The sequence below is a fragment of the Natator depressus genome, chromosome 26, assembly GCF_965152275.1.
Source record: "Natator depressus isolate rNatDep1 chromosome 26, rNatDep2.hap1, whole genome shotgun sequence".
NCBI classification, from domain to species: Eukaryota; Metazoa; Chordata; order Testudines; family Cheloniidae; genus Natator; species Natator depressus.
Window position 1 is genome coordinate 8,128,334 of NC_134259.1, and position 16,921 is coordinate 8,145,254.

The 16,921-nt window shown below is 43.0% G+C and overlaps 1 protein-coding gene across 1 annotated transcript in view; it reads right to left on the bottom strand.

Annotated features, from left to right (window-relative positions):
• The window catches only part of ADRA1A (adrenoceptor alpha 1A), a 79,089-nt gene extending 67,624 nt beyond the window's left edge, over positions 1-11,465 (bottom strand). Inside the window, exons 1-2 of the mRNA XM_074939957.1 lie at positions 11,413-11,465; positions 8,735-8,820 (exon numbers count right to left, since the gene is read on the bottom strand). The gene's annotated coding sequence lies outside the window, so the exon portion shown is untranslated. The remainder of the gene's footprint in view (positions 1-8,734; positions 8,821-11,412) is intronic.
• Positions 11,466-16,921: the final 5,456 nt, after the last annotated feature.

A 16,921-nucleotide genomic window follows, 5' to 3' on the forward strand; every position in this document is an offset into this window, starting at 1 on the left:
GGTGTCTGGCACTTTCTTCCTCTGAACTATGACAAGCAGCTATATCCAACACTTGCCTGGCATTCTTGGGTGAGCATCAATTCCCTCACAACCCTCCCTGACTCCAGAACAGCTGAAGAACTTCTACAGAGCACCCAAGATGAGTTTCAGTAGAAGTAAGACTCCTCCTTTTGGGAGTACGTGGGTGGGGTCACATCATCAAGAAGCAAAAGGAGAAGTGGGAAACCAGCTAAAACATGAGATCTAGAATGAGTTTTAATGAGTTGAAGATTTAGGCTGGAGGTTGAGTACAGTTCAGGATCTGGACAGGAGCTTAGCCAATTTTTTTATTGCAGCCAGTTCCCCCTCTTCTAACCAGATACCAGAGCTGGTTGTATTGTGCAGGTATCTGCCAATTTCTATTTTTATCATGGAAACATAGACAGACCTTAAAAATAGCACTACTGGTTTGATACAGCAATTCTGCCTTAGGTCTGTTTCTGTGTACTGCATAGTTAATGCAGTAATTAGCAATTAACTTTTTAGGGGAAAAAAATCTAATGACCAGCCTTTCTTATCCTTTGATAAACTGATAAGTGTTGCTGATTAAATGCCAATTTAGGACACTTAGGTATTGGAAACAGCACAGAAGAAACTGACACACATCTTGAATGATTTAGAGTTTAAAATGTTCATTAAAAATCCTATGTCTGCTCTGTCATGTGCAGGATTTCCTTCATATCTGACTTGACATTAGCTTGATTTTAGAGTAACAGGAGTTCAGATCCCCTTGTGTAACTTTCAAGGCTTTAGGCCCTTCATGGGATAGACCTGGGATTGGAATAGCCAATGAGGAACACAAATGTCACATGACTTCCATCATGTGACCTTTCCTCCTCATGTGACCAATTCCAATGAATCCCTTCTGGCCTTTAAACTCTATGAATTAGATCGGTTTATAAATAATTCAACAACAACAAAAAAGGGTTCAGTGCATTTGGTTGTTTGTCCTCTGTGGATATATTTCACCAGCTCTGTTAGTAACCCTCCTAGACAGAGACCCCTAGGCAGTGCAAACCACTGCTGCTTGAAGCTCACACCGAGGTTGGCTTTTGAATACTATTTTATTTCAAATTAAACTGTTCCCATGGCTTTACTGTGAAACTTTATACCAAGAGGCAGCTTCTCTATTTTCTCAGATTATTGCTTTTGTAACAGCAGGGGGATCCAAAGGAATGAGGTGAGATCACACTGGATTTTTAGACAATCAACTTCGAATGCAGACGCAGCCCTAAATACAGCAATGGCGACTTGCCCTAGAGCTGGCCTCAGCACCACCCACCACAATGATACCTTTTTCAATTCTGTTCCCCCAGGCTCTCTCTCAAACCACACCCACCTGCAACCCAGTTAAGGGGGATGGGGAAGTCCATTACGGAAACACCTATTGTGCTAAACATTGCACAGACACATAGTCAGAATCAGTCCCTGCCCCAGACAGCTTGCAATCTCCATAGACAAGACAGACAAATGGTGGGAGTGGAAACTGAGGCAGAGAATTGAAGTGAGACTTGACCAAAGTCATGAGCAGGTCAGTGGCAGAGCCAAGTCTCCAGACTCCCAATCTAGGGGCCTATCCACTCAGCCTCTCCCCATGTACATTTATTTCCATACACATTCCTGAAAACTCTTGTTTAATCCCTCAGCTATTCTCTTCATTAGGCCTTTATAGAACATATTAAAATGGAAAGAGAAACCTCCCCGACACTCTCACATAACTCTACAGTAATAAAGAGGACTACTGAAATACCACAATCTCTAAGAACAAATTTCAAGTCTTACAGCTTGAATAGCCTCTCCGCGTGCTGTGTGGAAAATAATTAAGCAAAGACCGTTCTCTGACCCAAATGATCCCTTATGTATGACCTCAAGTAATGGGAGAAAATTCTCTCTTTCCATTAATCACAATTCCCTGGATGAACCCTTTCTTGAAGGTGGCAAATCAAACTTAAAATATAGTCTTCAGAACTGTATCTGTGAATAATGAAGAAACAATACAGTTAGAAAGGCTAATGTAGCCCCATTTTAAAGCTAACATTACAAGCCAGTGACTGAAGCTCCCACTGCAGTGTGCGAGAAGATACAGGATTCTGTAAGCTCTCTGGGGTCGGAACTCTCTCTTTGCTGTATGTTTTTACAGAACCTAGCACAATGGGGTCCTGGCTTCTCGATGTCACTACAATACAAATACAATATTACTTCATTTTCTGTCTGTTGTGTCTCTTTATACTTTTTGTGTCTCTTTATAGAACATGATCATTTAGGGTGGTCTCTATTAATAGAGACAGAAACAGGTGAACTTCAAAACATAAATCTAGTACAAACAAATCGAAACTCATATTGATTTACTTGTTTTCCACTTGTGTCTTCAAGTGTCTTTTTACTATATGAATGAGATCATTAGCAGCACTAGAACACAACGAAAGTTATGGCCTGTTAGCTTAATCCATCAGACACACACCTGCTACTGTTGCCACAAAAGAATAATATACCACCAGAACAGGATATTAAAATGTAACTATTATGGAAAGTGCCAGGCAGGTCACCATTCTATCATGCATGGTAAACTCTATTTGGGATTTAATGGGCTGCTCTGTACTGACTCATGGACAACAAATACATACGAATAGATGGTTTTCTAGCTAACAATCAAGCTTGACGTTCATGTTCAGTCATCTGCGTCTTTATAAGTATTCTTGGTCGATGTGTCACTGCTATGTGTCATCAACATATATTAGGCATTAGGCTTACAAGTCATGCATCACTCTTATTTTAGAAGGTTTAATCACACACACACACACGCATGCTCGCACGAAGAGTTGCCAGCATGTTCAAAACAAATTATTGGCCACACTGGATCATATAGGATTGCACCAGCCAGGCTGTCAGTGTCCAATATAGAACGTTTCATGTAAGGGCAATGCCCTTCCACTTCCCATAGGACACTCAGATAATTGCGCGGTGCTGTACATGGGTATTGTGGATAAAATTCCTCTCTGACCCCTTCAATGTTTCAGTTCGCATCACAGGAACAAGAATATTTTAGGGACTTAAACTCTTGCCCACTCATTAATTGGATGCACCCAAACTTCCGGGAAGAGGAATAAGCAAAGATTTGTAAATCTTGAAATCAATGACTAATTTTGCAGCACATCCAAATCCGGTCGTAGCTTATTTATCACAGCCATTCTTGTGGTACATTCTGTACTAGATGATGTAGTACTGTATATTTTACTGAGATTATTGCTTACTGCCCAAATGAAAATTGTTTCACCGTTACTCCCTCACCTGTTTGTTGTCTCTCATCTAAACTTTTATTGTCACGGCATTGGGGCCACGCAAATAAATCAGTATGTTCAAGACAAAATATCTGTGGGTAGCAAATGGATGAGAGCCCGGGGATTTAGAATTAGATGCATAGATATGGTTGGTTAGCTTGCCCGTTGTAGCTAGATCGCCACACATACTGTGTGTGGTAAGTAGCATCGTGCACTGATGTGAGAGTCTCCAGTACACAATGATTAGGTAAGCTTCTGCCCCAAACAGCATCTCTCATGCATACAGTTAGAGGACAGTGCCTCTGAGCAAAGTCCCTCCTTTGCTAAAATCAAGGAGCCTTATGATGTGCTCTGAATTCGACCTGAAGGAAGCTTACGTTGTATATGCAGCTAAATCCCAAGTCGCAGTAAACCTCTCACGTTTGGAAGACAGACAGATTGCTAAGGGCTGCCATTGTTTTCAGTAAGCCCTATTTCTATCTACTAGGAGGAAATTCATTTAATTCACCATGCCTGTGTAAAGCTTAAGACCATGGTGCACAGGCGCGGTGTCTGATTCTGGTCCAATCACTGGTATATAGCAATCCTACCCTCCTGTGCATCACTTGCTCAGCCCATTAAGGCCACTGGATCTACATACTCATGGATCTAATAATTTCCTCCCATGGCTTGCCATTGCTTCGCCAATCACCCCAATGCCACCCTCCCATATGGATGGGGAGCAGCCCTCTATAATAAAGTTAGCCGCATTCAGTAACAAAGGAGCTTCCAAGTAACTGGTATTTCTTAACATAATTAGGAGTTAATATAGTAAAGGCTCAGGATAATTGGAACATGTCATAATATTTCTCAAGACCACTGATATCAGCATTGGTTAGTGCTTTGAGTGGGCTATGGAGGGCCAGGACTCCTGGATTCTGTTCCTGGTTCTGCTACTATTTCAGCGTGTGACTTTTGATGACTTCACAATAAACCACCGACACTGTGCTCTTCTGTAGACTAGAGACGGTATAATACTTCTCTAGCTGAGAGCGAAGGTGGTGGGAGGGTAAAGTAATGAGCTCTTTTAAAAAAGATGGCTGGATGGACCAAAATACTTGGAAAAGTACTCGAGAAGGAGTATTGTTTTAAGTAATGAACCTTTACGTGCATTTCCTTTTTACATCTTACTCTAAAAAGCATCCTGCTATATTGTCATTGGGCTGTAGTTGATTTTTTTAAAGGCTTGAGATCAAGACCATTCAGTATATGACTCAAGCAGTAAACTAATTTCAGGGCTGTTCAGATCTAAGCATTTCATTTGGGTCCACTTCTACATGTTGGAACACTCTACCAATTCACCCCACTAAGACCTATGTCACTGCAGTGCTCACTAGCTTGTTTTGATCAGAAATGAACAGGAACTAGACCTCAGCCCAGATGCTGAAGCATCAAGGGAGTGGGAGGGAGAGTAGACTCCCAGCCGCTAAAGAATGAAGCTACCAGTTCTGATGCATCAACCAATGATAAGTGAAGAGCCATTCACATAAATATACTTAGCCCTCTGGTCTGGATGTCTCATAGGAAAAGGTGACATTGTCAGATGTGGTTGGAGTCATCGAGAGATGGCTCTCGTGTGGTGTTTTTCCTGTGCCTCCTTATCAGTGTGGTTAGCAAGATATTACTGGATACTCAACATCCCGAAGAATTCTCCCTCTGGGTTTTTAATAATTAAACCTATTTAGCTGAACATTGAGACAAACTCATTGCACTGCTGAGATAAAGGGTGATTTCAAAATGAAGATTTAATGCGGTTTGATTAAAATAGTCCCATAGGCAAGATATGGGACAGGGCAGCCAAGACGGCTTAGAATTTAGTTTTTAAGAAGGGGAATTGGAAGACTGTTGCTGGCATTTTCAGAAGGTGTCAAAGGGAGGAAGCGACTGGGAGTTGGGAGCCTCTGTTGATAATCCCTGCCTGTATTATGATGTTTTTGTCCCCCTCTCCCACCAAAATCAAAGGTCTAAATATTAGAACTCACTGCTTCTCAATTCCACCCAGGGGCCCACTAGGGGTGTAATTTTTTTTTTTTTTTTTTTTTTTTGCAAGATAGCTAGTCTCTGCAAAAGCCCATAGTGCCTGATGACCTGGATGCGAGTGTGTGTGTGTCTGTACTAGGAAGGGGTTTTTTTGGTACCGCTACACGAGCAAAACAGGTGTAGACCTGAAACCCATTGCATTTATTTTGTCTTGTGTTTGGGTAAATATTAATTGGTTATGCTAACTAAATTGGAACCAAATCCTGCACGACTGTTGCAGGGACTTTCCAAATTCATGCTGTGCTGGTGAAATATTCTACAGATTATGGAATAAATCAACAAAGCCACCCAATCTTTCCCTTCAGCTTGTTTCTTTTCCAGTTTCAGTTCAAGGCTTGCAGCATTGTTATAGTACACAGTCACGAAACAAGTTGACTGTTCATCCACCGTGAAATGATTTTTTTTTTTAATTTGCACCTATTATCTGAATAGGAAGAAACATTGCTTCTGTTGTTTATTGTGCTCGCTAAAGGGCTTTCAGTAATACAAAAGTGATTGATTGAAAAGAATCGCTGAACATTCTCTTGTATTTCTGATTCCTCTGGTTTAGTTTGCAGCATCCATGCCAATTGCTGTGGCAAGAAAGTATGGTGGTTCCAGCTTCACTCGCTTCCCTAAACTAAATTAGGCTACATAATAGAATTGCCTGCAGCATCAGAGAAAAGTCTAGATTTTGCTAATGACTGACATTCGGTTCTACTCGCTTTGGCAAGAAAACAGGGAGAAAGTCTAGGACTTCAGGCAGTATTTTTCTTGTCTTGACAAACTCTTTTCCTCAATGTTTATTGAAGTGATATGGTTTCCACCAAGCTCATCGTAACTGAAATGAAAACGTGAGTATGATTTATGCGGCTTCTGTCTAAGGGTTATTTCTTGCGGTGTCACATGGTGAGGATTATGTATTTTAATCGTGTCACGATTGTTCCAGCCAATACAAAAGAGAAAATTTTTAGCATAACCCAGTCACTAGGGCAGGGCAAATCTGTACTGTAATAAAGACAGCACTTCGAATCATAGAATATCAGGGTTGGAAGGGACCTCAGGAGGTCATCTAGTCCAACCCCCCGCTCAAAGCAGGACCATTCCCCAACTAAATCATCCCAGCCAGGGCTTTGTCAAGCCTGACCTTAAAAACTTCTAAGGAAGGAGATTCCACCACCTCCCTAGGTAACGCATTCCAGTGCTTCACCACCCTCCTAGTGAAAAAGTGTTTCCTAATATCCAACCTAAACCTCCCCCACTGCAACTTGAGACCATTACTCCTTGTTCTGTCATCTGCCACCACTGAGGACAGTCTAGATCCATCCTCTTTGGAACCCCCCTTCAGGTAGTTGAAAGCAGCTATCAAATCCCCCCTCATTCTTCTCTTCCGCAGACGAAACAATCCCAGTTCCTCAGCCTCTCCTCATAAGTCATGTGTTCCAGTCCCCTAATCATTTTTGTTGCCCTCCGCTGGACTCTTTCCAGTTTTTCCACATCCTTCTACAAGAAGTGGGGCCCAAAACTGGACACAGTACTCCAGATGAGGCCTCACCAATGTCGAATAGAGGGGAACGATCCCGTCCCTCGATCGGCTGGCAATGCCCCTACTTATACATCCCAAAATGCCATTGGCCTTCTTGGCAACAAGGGCACGCTGTTGACTCATATCCAGCTTCTCGTCCACTGTGACCCCTAGGTCCTTTTCTGCAGAACTGTTGCCTAGCCATTCGGTCCCTAGTCTGTAGCGGTGCAGGGGATTCTTCCGTCCTAAGTGCAGGACTCTGCACTTGTCCTTGTTGAACCTCATCAGATTTCTTTGGGCCCAATCCTCTTATTTGTCTAGGTCCCTCTGTATCCTATCCCTATCCTCCAGCGTATCTACCTCTTCTCCCAGTTTAGTGTCATTTGCAGACTTGCTGAGGGTGCAATCCACACCATCCTCCAGATCATTTATGAAGATATTGAACAAAACCGGCCCGGGGACCGACTCTTGGGGCACTCCGCTTGATACCGGCTGCCAACTAGACATGGAGCCATTGATCACTACCCGTTGAGCCTGACAATCTAGCCAACTTTCTGTCCACCTTATAGTCCATTCATCCAGCCCATACTTCTTTAACTTGCTGTCAAGAATACTGTGGGAGACCGTGTCAAAAGCTTTGCTAAAGTCAAGGAACAACACGTCCACCGCTTTCCCCTCATCCACAGAGCCAGTTATGTCGTCATAGAAGGCAATTAGATTAGTCAGGCATGACTTGCCCTTGGTGAATCCAATCTGACTGTTCCTGATCACTTTCTTCTCCTCTAAGTGCTTCAGAATTGATTCCTGGAGGACCTGCTCCATGATTTTTCCAGGGACTGAGGTGAGGCTGACTGACTTCCATTAGAGTACTGCCTACTGGGAGCATTTGTAACGCCAACAGACCCCTGGTGTCGGCAGGCGGGAGCGAACCTGGGACCTCTGGAGCTGAGTGCACGAATCTCTACTGCATGAGCTAAAAGCCAGCCGGCTGTTAGCTAAGGCTGTAGAGCAGACTCATTTTATCTCTCGCTTTAAGTGGTCTCGGTGCCACTAGATGGGACAGAACACCACCCCCAGAAGGTGGGTGGGTTACACATTCACAAAGCATTTAGCTACTGTTGTGGCATACTTACGAGACATAGGTGAGTATTTCTATCCTTTCTTTACTAGAAGACCAAATGATCTTTGAGGAGGAACGGGCAGCCAAGTACTGAACATCTCCAAGTTTCATTTTAAAGGGACGCTACCATTTTAGATCCCACGAAAAATTGGATTGTATGAAATCCTATTTTTGTGAAAAGAGATGTTTCAGACAAACCCCAAATCCAATGAAATTAAGGTTTTTGAAATCCAGATGTGACACTGGGACCTCATCACAGGGCAGGGGGCAAGTTCATGGGAATTGGAAAGTGAAACTGACGAGAAACAAAAGTGAAATTGATCCGTTTACTGTAATTGTTTCAGCGGAGTGAACTGTTGAAGGTAAAGAACATAAGTAGAGTATTTAAATTCTTTCAAATTTAATACTCCAGTCATTGTTCGCACAGCATTAGGCCTTGTAGATATTGGTTTGGATATTTATGAACAATTTAGTTACACTCTCTTTTGTCTGATAGCTTGTAAATGTGCATTCACAATTAGAGCTGTGTGAATGACTGAGTTTTGGTTCACTGGCCGTACTGAAAAATAAAAATAAAAATAAAGGTCATTTGGGTCAAACATAAATGTCATACGTCAGTGCTTGACTCTCATAAGGCTGCTCTAAGATGTGATGTGATCCCATAAAGGCTTGCAGGAGTAAACTACACTTGAAAGCACAGAACTTCAAGCTTACGCTCTGGGGTTGATCCTTGCGTCCAGCTCAATGCAGTTTAGTGCAGGATCTCAGGCACGGGAAGAGAAGAAGATGGACGTTCAGCACTGCTAATAAAAATGGCAGAAGTTGATGGATGAGCTGCCACACGGGTCAGGGGAATTCATGGGCATAGCTGAATAATGAAGATGTTACCCTGCTTTAGTGCCCTCTGTCCAAAGGTTACAGAGTGCTTTACAACCTTTAATGAATTAGTGTCTAATAGGAGCTTTAGCATTTGCTTAAAGAAGTGCAGGTTCAAGATCATAATGTTCATAATACACCTGGGAGGTATATTGGTATATCAAGGATTGGTCCTGCTTTGAGCAGGGGGTTGGACTGGATGACCTCCTGAGGTCCCTTCCAACCCTGATATTCTATGATTAGTCCTCCCATTATACAGATGGGAAAACTAAGAGGTGAGGTGACTTGCCCACAAGTTGGCAGCATAGCAGGGAATAAAACCCAATTTAGGTCACTGCCAGGCCCATACTCTAACTTCTAGTACCGTCTTTTTGTTCTGTGTTGTACACAACAGGGTCCTGGTCCACGACTGAGGCTCCTCGGTGATGCTACTGTAATACAAATAAATAGCAGCAGCAACAACCGATTGGGTTGCTTCTCAACATCCGGCTGAGTATTTGGGATTTGCCGGGACCTCCCAGCACCTTTTATTAAACGAGGAGATGTTAAACACAGAGGGAACAGCCGCTGATTTATTTGGCTGTCATTAACGAGAGCAACAGAACAATGCATTCTCATTATATTCAGAAAGAGCTTTTGCAGTGACTCTGTATGGACCAGTGAGCTCCTCCAATCACACCGATGTGCTGAGTCAATTACTGACCACCCACTAGCAGCCTGCAAAGCTCCACATTGATCAGCTAATACCATGCTGTGCTGTGACAGGTTAGAAGTGTGACCTGCGAGGGTAAGATACTAATAAACTAGCAAGGGAAGACGCCACAGAGACTGAGTGATTCATGCCCTCTGAGCTTTCACAGAACAAATTCTGTCACCCTAAGGGTGCACAGAGCCAACAAAGAGGTTTTCGTTGGAAGCAGCTAGACATCTGTTGCAATCAGAGTGACACAGATGGGACACATTGTGTCTATAAAAAGAACAGGAGTACTTGTGGCACCTGAGAGACTAACGGCTCAACTGCACCTCATTACAGGGCACATGACTCCTTTTAGACCCAGGCTTACCTCTGTCCTACCAAACCTGGTGCTATCTGGCTATTGAGCTCACAAATGTTGAACACTGGAACTGGTATTACAGGAGGAGACCTTCTACATATTGACATACATTTTTCTAAAGTCCCTCTATCACTTACTCATGTTTTGGTGTTAACTTTTAAACCCCAGTAAGGACCAGTTCGGAAATCTCACACTGAGCTTCTAACACTTAGCTTGCTCTTTTAAATTGGGTATCTGGTCCTATGGGCATGCAGCTCAAGAATGGGCGCTGCTCATACTCTGATTTACCGATTTTTAAGGACAGAAGAGATCATTAGGTCATCCTAGTTACTCCTGTATTGAGCCCAATAACTTGTATCTAACTAAAGCCTATCCTCCAGAAAGGCATCCAGTCTGTAGCTGATAACTTCAAGAGATGGAGAAAGAAAAGGAGGACTTGTGGCACCTTAGAGACTAACCAATTTATTTGAGCATAAGCTTTCGTGAGCTACAGCTCACTTCATCGGATGCATACTGTGGAAAGTGTAGAAGATCTTTTTATATGCACACAAAGCATGAATAAATACCTATTATCTTCTACACTTTCCACAGTATGCATCCGATGAAGTGAGCTGTAGCTCACGAAAGCTTATGCTCAAATAAATTGGTTAGTCTCTAAGGTGCCACAAGTCCTCCTTTTCTTTTTGCGAATACAGACTAACACGGCTGTTACTCTGAAAGAGATGGAGAATCCACCATTGCCTATGGTAGTTTGTTCCAATAGAGAATCACCCTCACTGTTAGAAAAATAAATAAATTTCGGCCTTATTTCTAATTTGAATTTGTCTGACTAACTTCCAGCCAGTGGTTCTTTTGAACCGAGCAGAGAAAGGCATAATGAGCCCATCAGTCCCTGATATTTTCTCCCCGTAAAGATATTTATATACTGTAATCAAGAGAGCTCTTGATCTTTTTGAAGAGCTAAACAGATTGAACTCTCTCTCTCTCTCTGTGTCTCTGTCTCTCTGTTTATTATGACGTTTCTAAGGCTATGGGATGCCCTTGCCTCTGACTGATGAAATCACCTCTTTTCTTTTTAAGAAGTAGTTTCTCTGAGTTATGGCATTATACTGCAGTCTGGATTTTTAAATCTAATTTTAATGCTCTTTTGAAGGAGTTGCTTTCACAGTGATGGCAAACAGCTACCATGTACCTAAAATTGTCATACTTTGTAGTTTGCTGTCAGTTCACACTGAGCTAGGCTAAAATGCAAGTGCATAGAATGAGCTGACAGAAAACTTCAGTTATTATTGATAATTAAGGGGAGGACAGGAGGGCCTAGAGAACCCCAACCAAGTCAATGCTCCATTGCGCTAGGTGCTGTACATACACATAGTAAAACAGTCCCTGCCCTGAAGAGATTACAATCTAAATCGGCAAGACGTACACGTCAAATAACATCTTTCCAATTTTGTCGCTTACCTTGTTCACTTCCGTGAGTGTGTGAATTGGAGGGTCTCACTTTATCTTCCATCTGCAACATGTCTGGATCCCTGAACCCTAGTCAGTGAGCTACTCCATCCCTCTCTGGAGCCAGTGCAGGATTGTTTCCTACAACACATTTTTCTTGTGCTTCGTCCAGTCTAGTTTTAAGCATCTTATGTGATGATACTTCAGTCACTTCCCTTGGGATGTTGTTCTACAGTCTAGCAGACTTATTCTGTCCAAGTGAGATGCAGGATTTCTTAGTGTTCAATTTCCTTTTTCACAAACAATGGATAGAAATGATTCGTTTATAATTTTCTCCTGTTGATCATTGTGAATTGCAGTGTCTAAAGAAATATGCCACTGCATGCACACAGAATTGGCAGGGAAATCTTGTTCGCCACTGACAAGCTATCAGCTATTAGGTCCTCATGAAAGAGTCTCAACAAAGTGATCAGAAGACCCAGCAATGGTTGGTCAACTTACTTTGTTCCTTTATTCCCTTTGGCCATGTGCCAATACGATATTTCTTTGCCTTAGCTGAAAAGAATTATGGTTAAGGGGGAAAACTGAACTTGTTTGAATCTTGGATTATTTTACCGCAGTTAGATACACTAGATTGTTTAGAGAAGTTTCTTCCAGCCTCAAGAAATGAATCACAAACACGTACACTTTGTAGATGGCCTGAGATAGGAGGCATTAATCTTTTCTGAGTGTATCTGAGCAGGCGCATTTTGACGTTTTTCTGAGGCAACAGAAGTTAATCAGGAGAGCTATTTTGGTCTCCACTGTTGAGGTTTCACAATCTACATCACAGCATGAATCATTAATCTGACTAAGATGTGAAGTGTCCTCACACTCCATTATCTAAATAATAAATTGTGGAGCTTCACTGCTGGTCTCTCTGCTACCTGAGGAGTCTAAAAATCCTACTCTGCTCTTGTCTATTATTACTGAGAACAAATTAAAGGACCTGAAGCACAGACAGATGGTTTGTAACACTCTGCTCTCTACAATATCAGAGTGGAAACTACCAAAATGAACCTCGCTTGTTGTCTAAATCCTCCTGTTTGGGTGCACATCAGACACCCACTGCAAAAGATATGAACAAAATCCTCCTACAGCTCAATACCTAGAGCCCGGTTGCTTTTTAGATCAGAATTTGAGCATTCCTCCTTGTGAGATGAAAGTGTGGATTTCTATTACTGGGTTTCTCTTACCATTGCAGGAAAATGGCCCAGGAGGGATAGTTAGGATACGTTTTACAGGGAATTCGGCGGCTAAATCCTTCCTTGTCCTGGTGAAATTTTAAATAGATGTGAAAAGTTAAACGCATTTTGAAGGGAAAAAATAAACAGCCTTCAGATATGAAGTTTAGTTACTTAGTTTAGGTTAAAATAATATTTACATCTGGCTGTTCAAACTGGACAAAAGTGCTATTGGAAAACTGACAAAGATAGTCCCTGGCTGAAAAAATGAACACTGTACCCTCATTGTTTGGGCTGCATAAAAAATTACAGATGACTTTCACGTAAACACTGACATCTAAATATCCCAAAGCACTTTATTAATTACCGGCCAAACTCTGCTCTCACTTACATGGGGAGTTCAGAATGGAACTTTTGATAGCCGTATATAAATCACCAGCTTCCTCATTTCCTCCTTTGGTTAAGTGTGTGCCTCCTACCCACTGAGGCAGTATTGTCCAATGGGTAAAAAATGTAAGACTAGGAATCAGGAGACGTATGGTCTATTCTAAGCTCTACCTCTGAGCGAATCACTGAGACGCACATCCTCAAAGAGGATAGAGGTCAGGTGTCTATCTCTTTGAGTATCTCACCCCCAAGGAAGATTTCCAAATGCCTAAATACTCAGATTGGAGATTTTTCAATGAAGCTCAGCTCACTTTGAGGCAACTGTATAAGAACCAGAATTTTCAAAAGTGCCCAGGACCCAGCATCTCCCATGATGTCATAAACAAGCCCTTTAGAAAATCTGAACACCTCTTTTGGTGCCTAAATGGGAGAGGAAAACCAGTGCCTTAATCGCTCTCTGTCTCAGTTTCCCAGGCTGTAAAATGGGTGTACTGATATTCACCTTCCTTTGTAAAGTGCTTTGGGATCTGTCGATGAAAAGCGCTATGTAGAGTGTGATCCACAAAGCAACTTTGGCACCTAAACTCCAGAGCTAGGCACCTAAATCCCTGCGTACAGCACCACTGTGGGCCACAAACCTCGTGCTTGGCTGCCACCTAATATGTAGGTGCCTAAACGCACTCATCTCCTAACTTACTGCTGTAAAAAGATCCCAGAGTGCCTATGTTTTAGGCCCTAGGGCATGCACACTGTTGCCTCCCTCTAAGCGTCTGGATGCCCATCTCTGACCTAACACCCAGAGAGATTCATGAGCTGGGGGAAGATAGGCATTTGGCCACCTAAATCATGTGCAGGACCTGCTCTTGCCACAGCTACAAAATATGGCCCATAAGGGGTGTCCACCTTATGACTTTTAGCCCAGTGGTTAGAGTCCATGCCTGGGATGTGGGAGACCCAGATTCAATTCTCTCCTCTCAAGTACAGGAGGAGAGAGGATTTGAGCAGGGGTTGGCCACCTTTTAGGCAAGCGGGCTAACCCCTGAGCTGTGGAACCAGCGGATGTGGGGCTATCTCCTGTTAACGTTGCTCCACTGTTGATCAATAACAAACGAGTGATTGGAGCAGAGGGACGGGACCCAGGATCTCCAACTGTCCAGGATGGTACCCTAACCATGTCACTTCAGAATGGCATCTCTCTCTCCCCGCAATGATTGTGCCACTGTGATAAATACTCAAATAGGTATTAGGTCAGAGAGAGTGTATGGGAATGAGTCTGCACTCCAGTGGTTAGGGAACCCCCCTGGACGGTAGAAGGCCCTCTGGCCAGCATGTCCCATGTCTCACTTGCATAGTGTAGGGTTCCTCAGGGCTCTTTAACCAAGTTGCCTGTTTGGGACCCTGGGTATAAACTTGAGTGGCTAGTCCATGCTGCTGCAGCTTCACTGCCATGGTTATTTAATCTTGCGAGATTAAAGACAGCTCAGGTATGTCTACACACAGTCACACCTTTGATTGCAGTGCAGACACAGCCTTAGAGGTGCAGCACAGAATTCACAGTCCAGAGGAAAGTCCATGTTATGGCTGCCTTCCAGGGCGGTCCTATGGGCTCCAGTGCTGCCTGGAAATATATCATCTATTATGAATAGAAGTTGATATATTACCGTGATCCAGTCATAGATACAACCACACTCAAAAATAGACCATTGCATGGCAGCAGGAGTCACGTTGGGGAGGACATTGTAAGAATTAGGGTGGAGGGTGAAAAGTCTCCCTCAGCTGATCTGTGGGAGTCTAGTGGGTTCTGGGTTCTTCAGGGCAGGTACCGTGCATTTGTTACGTGTACGTATTACTATACAGTGGGTGTACAACTGGTTGAAAAAACACACTCAAATAGTAGTTATCAATGGTTTGATGTCAAATGAGAGAAGGTATCTAATGAGGTCCCTGATCCAGGACTGGGGCTTCTATTTGCATAATACAAATAATAATAATAATAATGTTTTTTGCCCCCCTTATGCACTAACATCTGGATTTAGCGAATATAGTTAGAGTCCAAGCTTTTGGGGGGCAAACACCATATTTTCATTATATGTATGTTCCGCACCTAGCGCAATGGGTCCTGATTCCTGCCTGGAGCCTCTGGATGCAAACCCAATCCAAATAACACATAACAGCGGCTCAAAAGGTTATGAGAAAAGCAATAGACACGGCAGAGCTTCTCAGGCTTCTCTAAGAATCAGCAATGAGAGATGTTATTTCCTCTTGAGTTTTGTGTACAGCTCTTCTAAACCAAAATATGAGACGGGGTCAGAAGACCACATTTGTTCTTGATAGAAGGAAATGGCAAACATGCATATTTGTGTGGCTGCTGTGCTGATTTTCAATCCATGAGTTTGAGTGTTCAGAATCTGAGAGCCTCGGCATCAATCTCTCATTCGCACCGGTGTATGGGCCTGATCTAAAAGCCATTGAAGCTCATGGAAAGACGGTGCTCGAACCTTCAGCGGGCTTTAGATTTAGCAGGCCCTATATCAGCGGTAGCCCCTGTTGAAATTAATAGAGGTTCACTGATGTAAAACCAGAGTGAGAGGAGAATCAGGCCCTGCTTGTTAAGGTCATTGCTCCGCTTCTCCCAGACCCTGCCTCTCGAGCCCCAGTCCCTTTAACCCCACAAAGGATTTCTTTTGGGGCTGCTTAAAATGTGCCCACACTTGTTTTTTTTTTTAAACACAGGGCTATGCTGCTTATTGATGCCAATCACAATGCTGTGTGCCTCTGACTGGTTTCCAAACTAGGGAGCGCTAATTACAGAGGATAACAGCCTTTTCTGACAAACAGCAAGGTCGGTGGAACTATGAGATCCATTCTGGGGAGGTCAAAGCTGTCAGCATTTCCTGTGGATTTTATTCTTTTAACAGACGATAGTCACAGGGTTTTAACCGTTATTTTTTTTCTTTTTTTTTTGCTGCTGCTGCTTCTTCCTGCAGGTCTGCACTAATATCATATTGAAATCAAAGGAATGTTAGGAAGCATCCAATTCATCTGATATGTCCAGATGTGGTCACCTGGAAGAATCAGCAGGAATCAAAACAGTTAAAAGCAACGGAGCCTGTAATTACACTAATACTGAGCTCGTATGTAGCGCTTATCATCTGTCGCTATGTTTGGTTGTAGCTGTAAAGCACACAAGGAAACACAAATGTTCTCTCTTCATGAAACGCTGTTGTTAACCCTCAGTAAGAATTAATAACAATATAACTGAGCTCTTCTGTGGCACTTTTCATTCAGTCATCTCAAAGTGCTTGACAAAAATGGCAGGTAAGCATCATGATTCCCATTATACAGATGGGAAATCTGAGGTACGCCCAACGTCATAGAGCAGGTCACATGTGAAGCCGGAAATTGAACCCAGCTTTCCCATAACCCATGCTCGAGCCTGCCTCCCGGGCATGCTCGGAATCTTTATGGAGACAGAACCACTATTGTAGCTCAACTGTTTCGATGTCAAAAGCTTGCGGTCTTGATTTCTGATAGCACATAGACTGATGTAACTCCATCGGCTGACACACCACTCTGAAAGAAGAGTCAGGCTCCACAGGGTTGCCAATTTTGGTTGGGCGTATTCCTGAGGTTTCCTCACATGACGTGATCTTTAATTAAAGATTAATCCTTATTTCCTGGAGACTCCAGGACAGTCCTGGAGGGTTGGCAACGCTCAGGCACTCTCTGCTACTTTGAGGAGATGCAGTGAGCAGAACAGCTAGTTAGCTCAAGATACGCTGTCGCTCAACCACAAAGTACTGAGCTTGAGAGAGGAATTACTGGGTGACCTTCTGTGGCCTGAGTTATGCTGGAGATCAAACAAAATTGTCACAATGGTCCATTCTTCCCTTAAAACCTATTCACCTTTT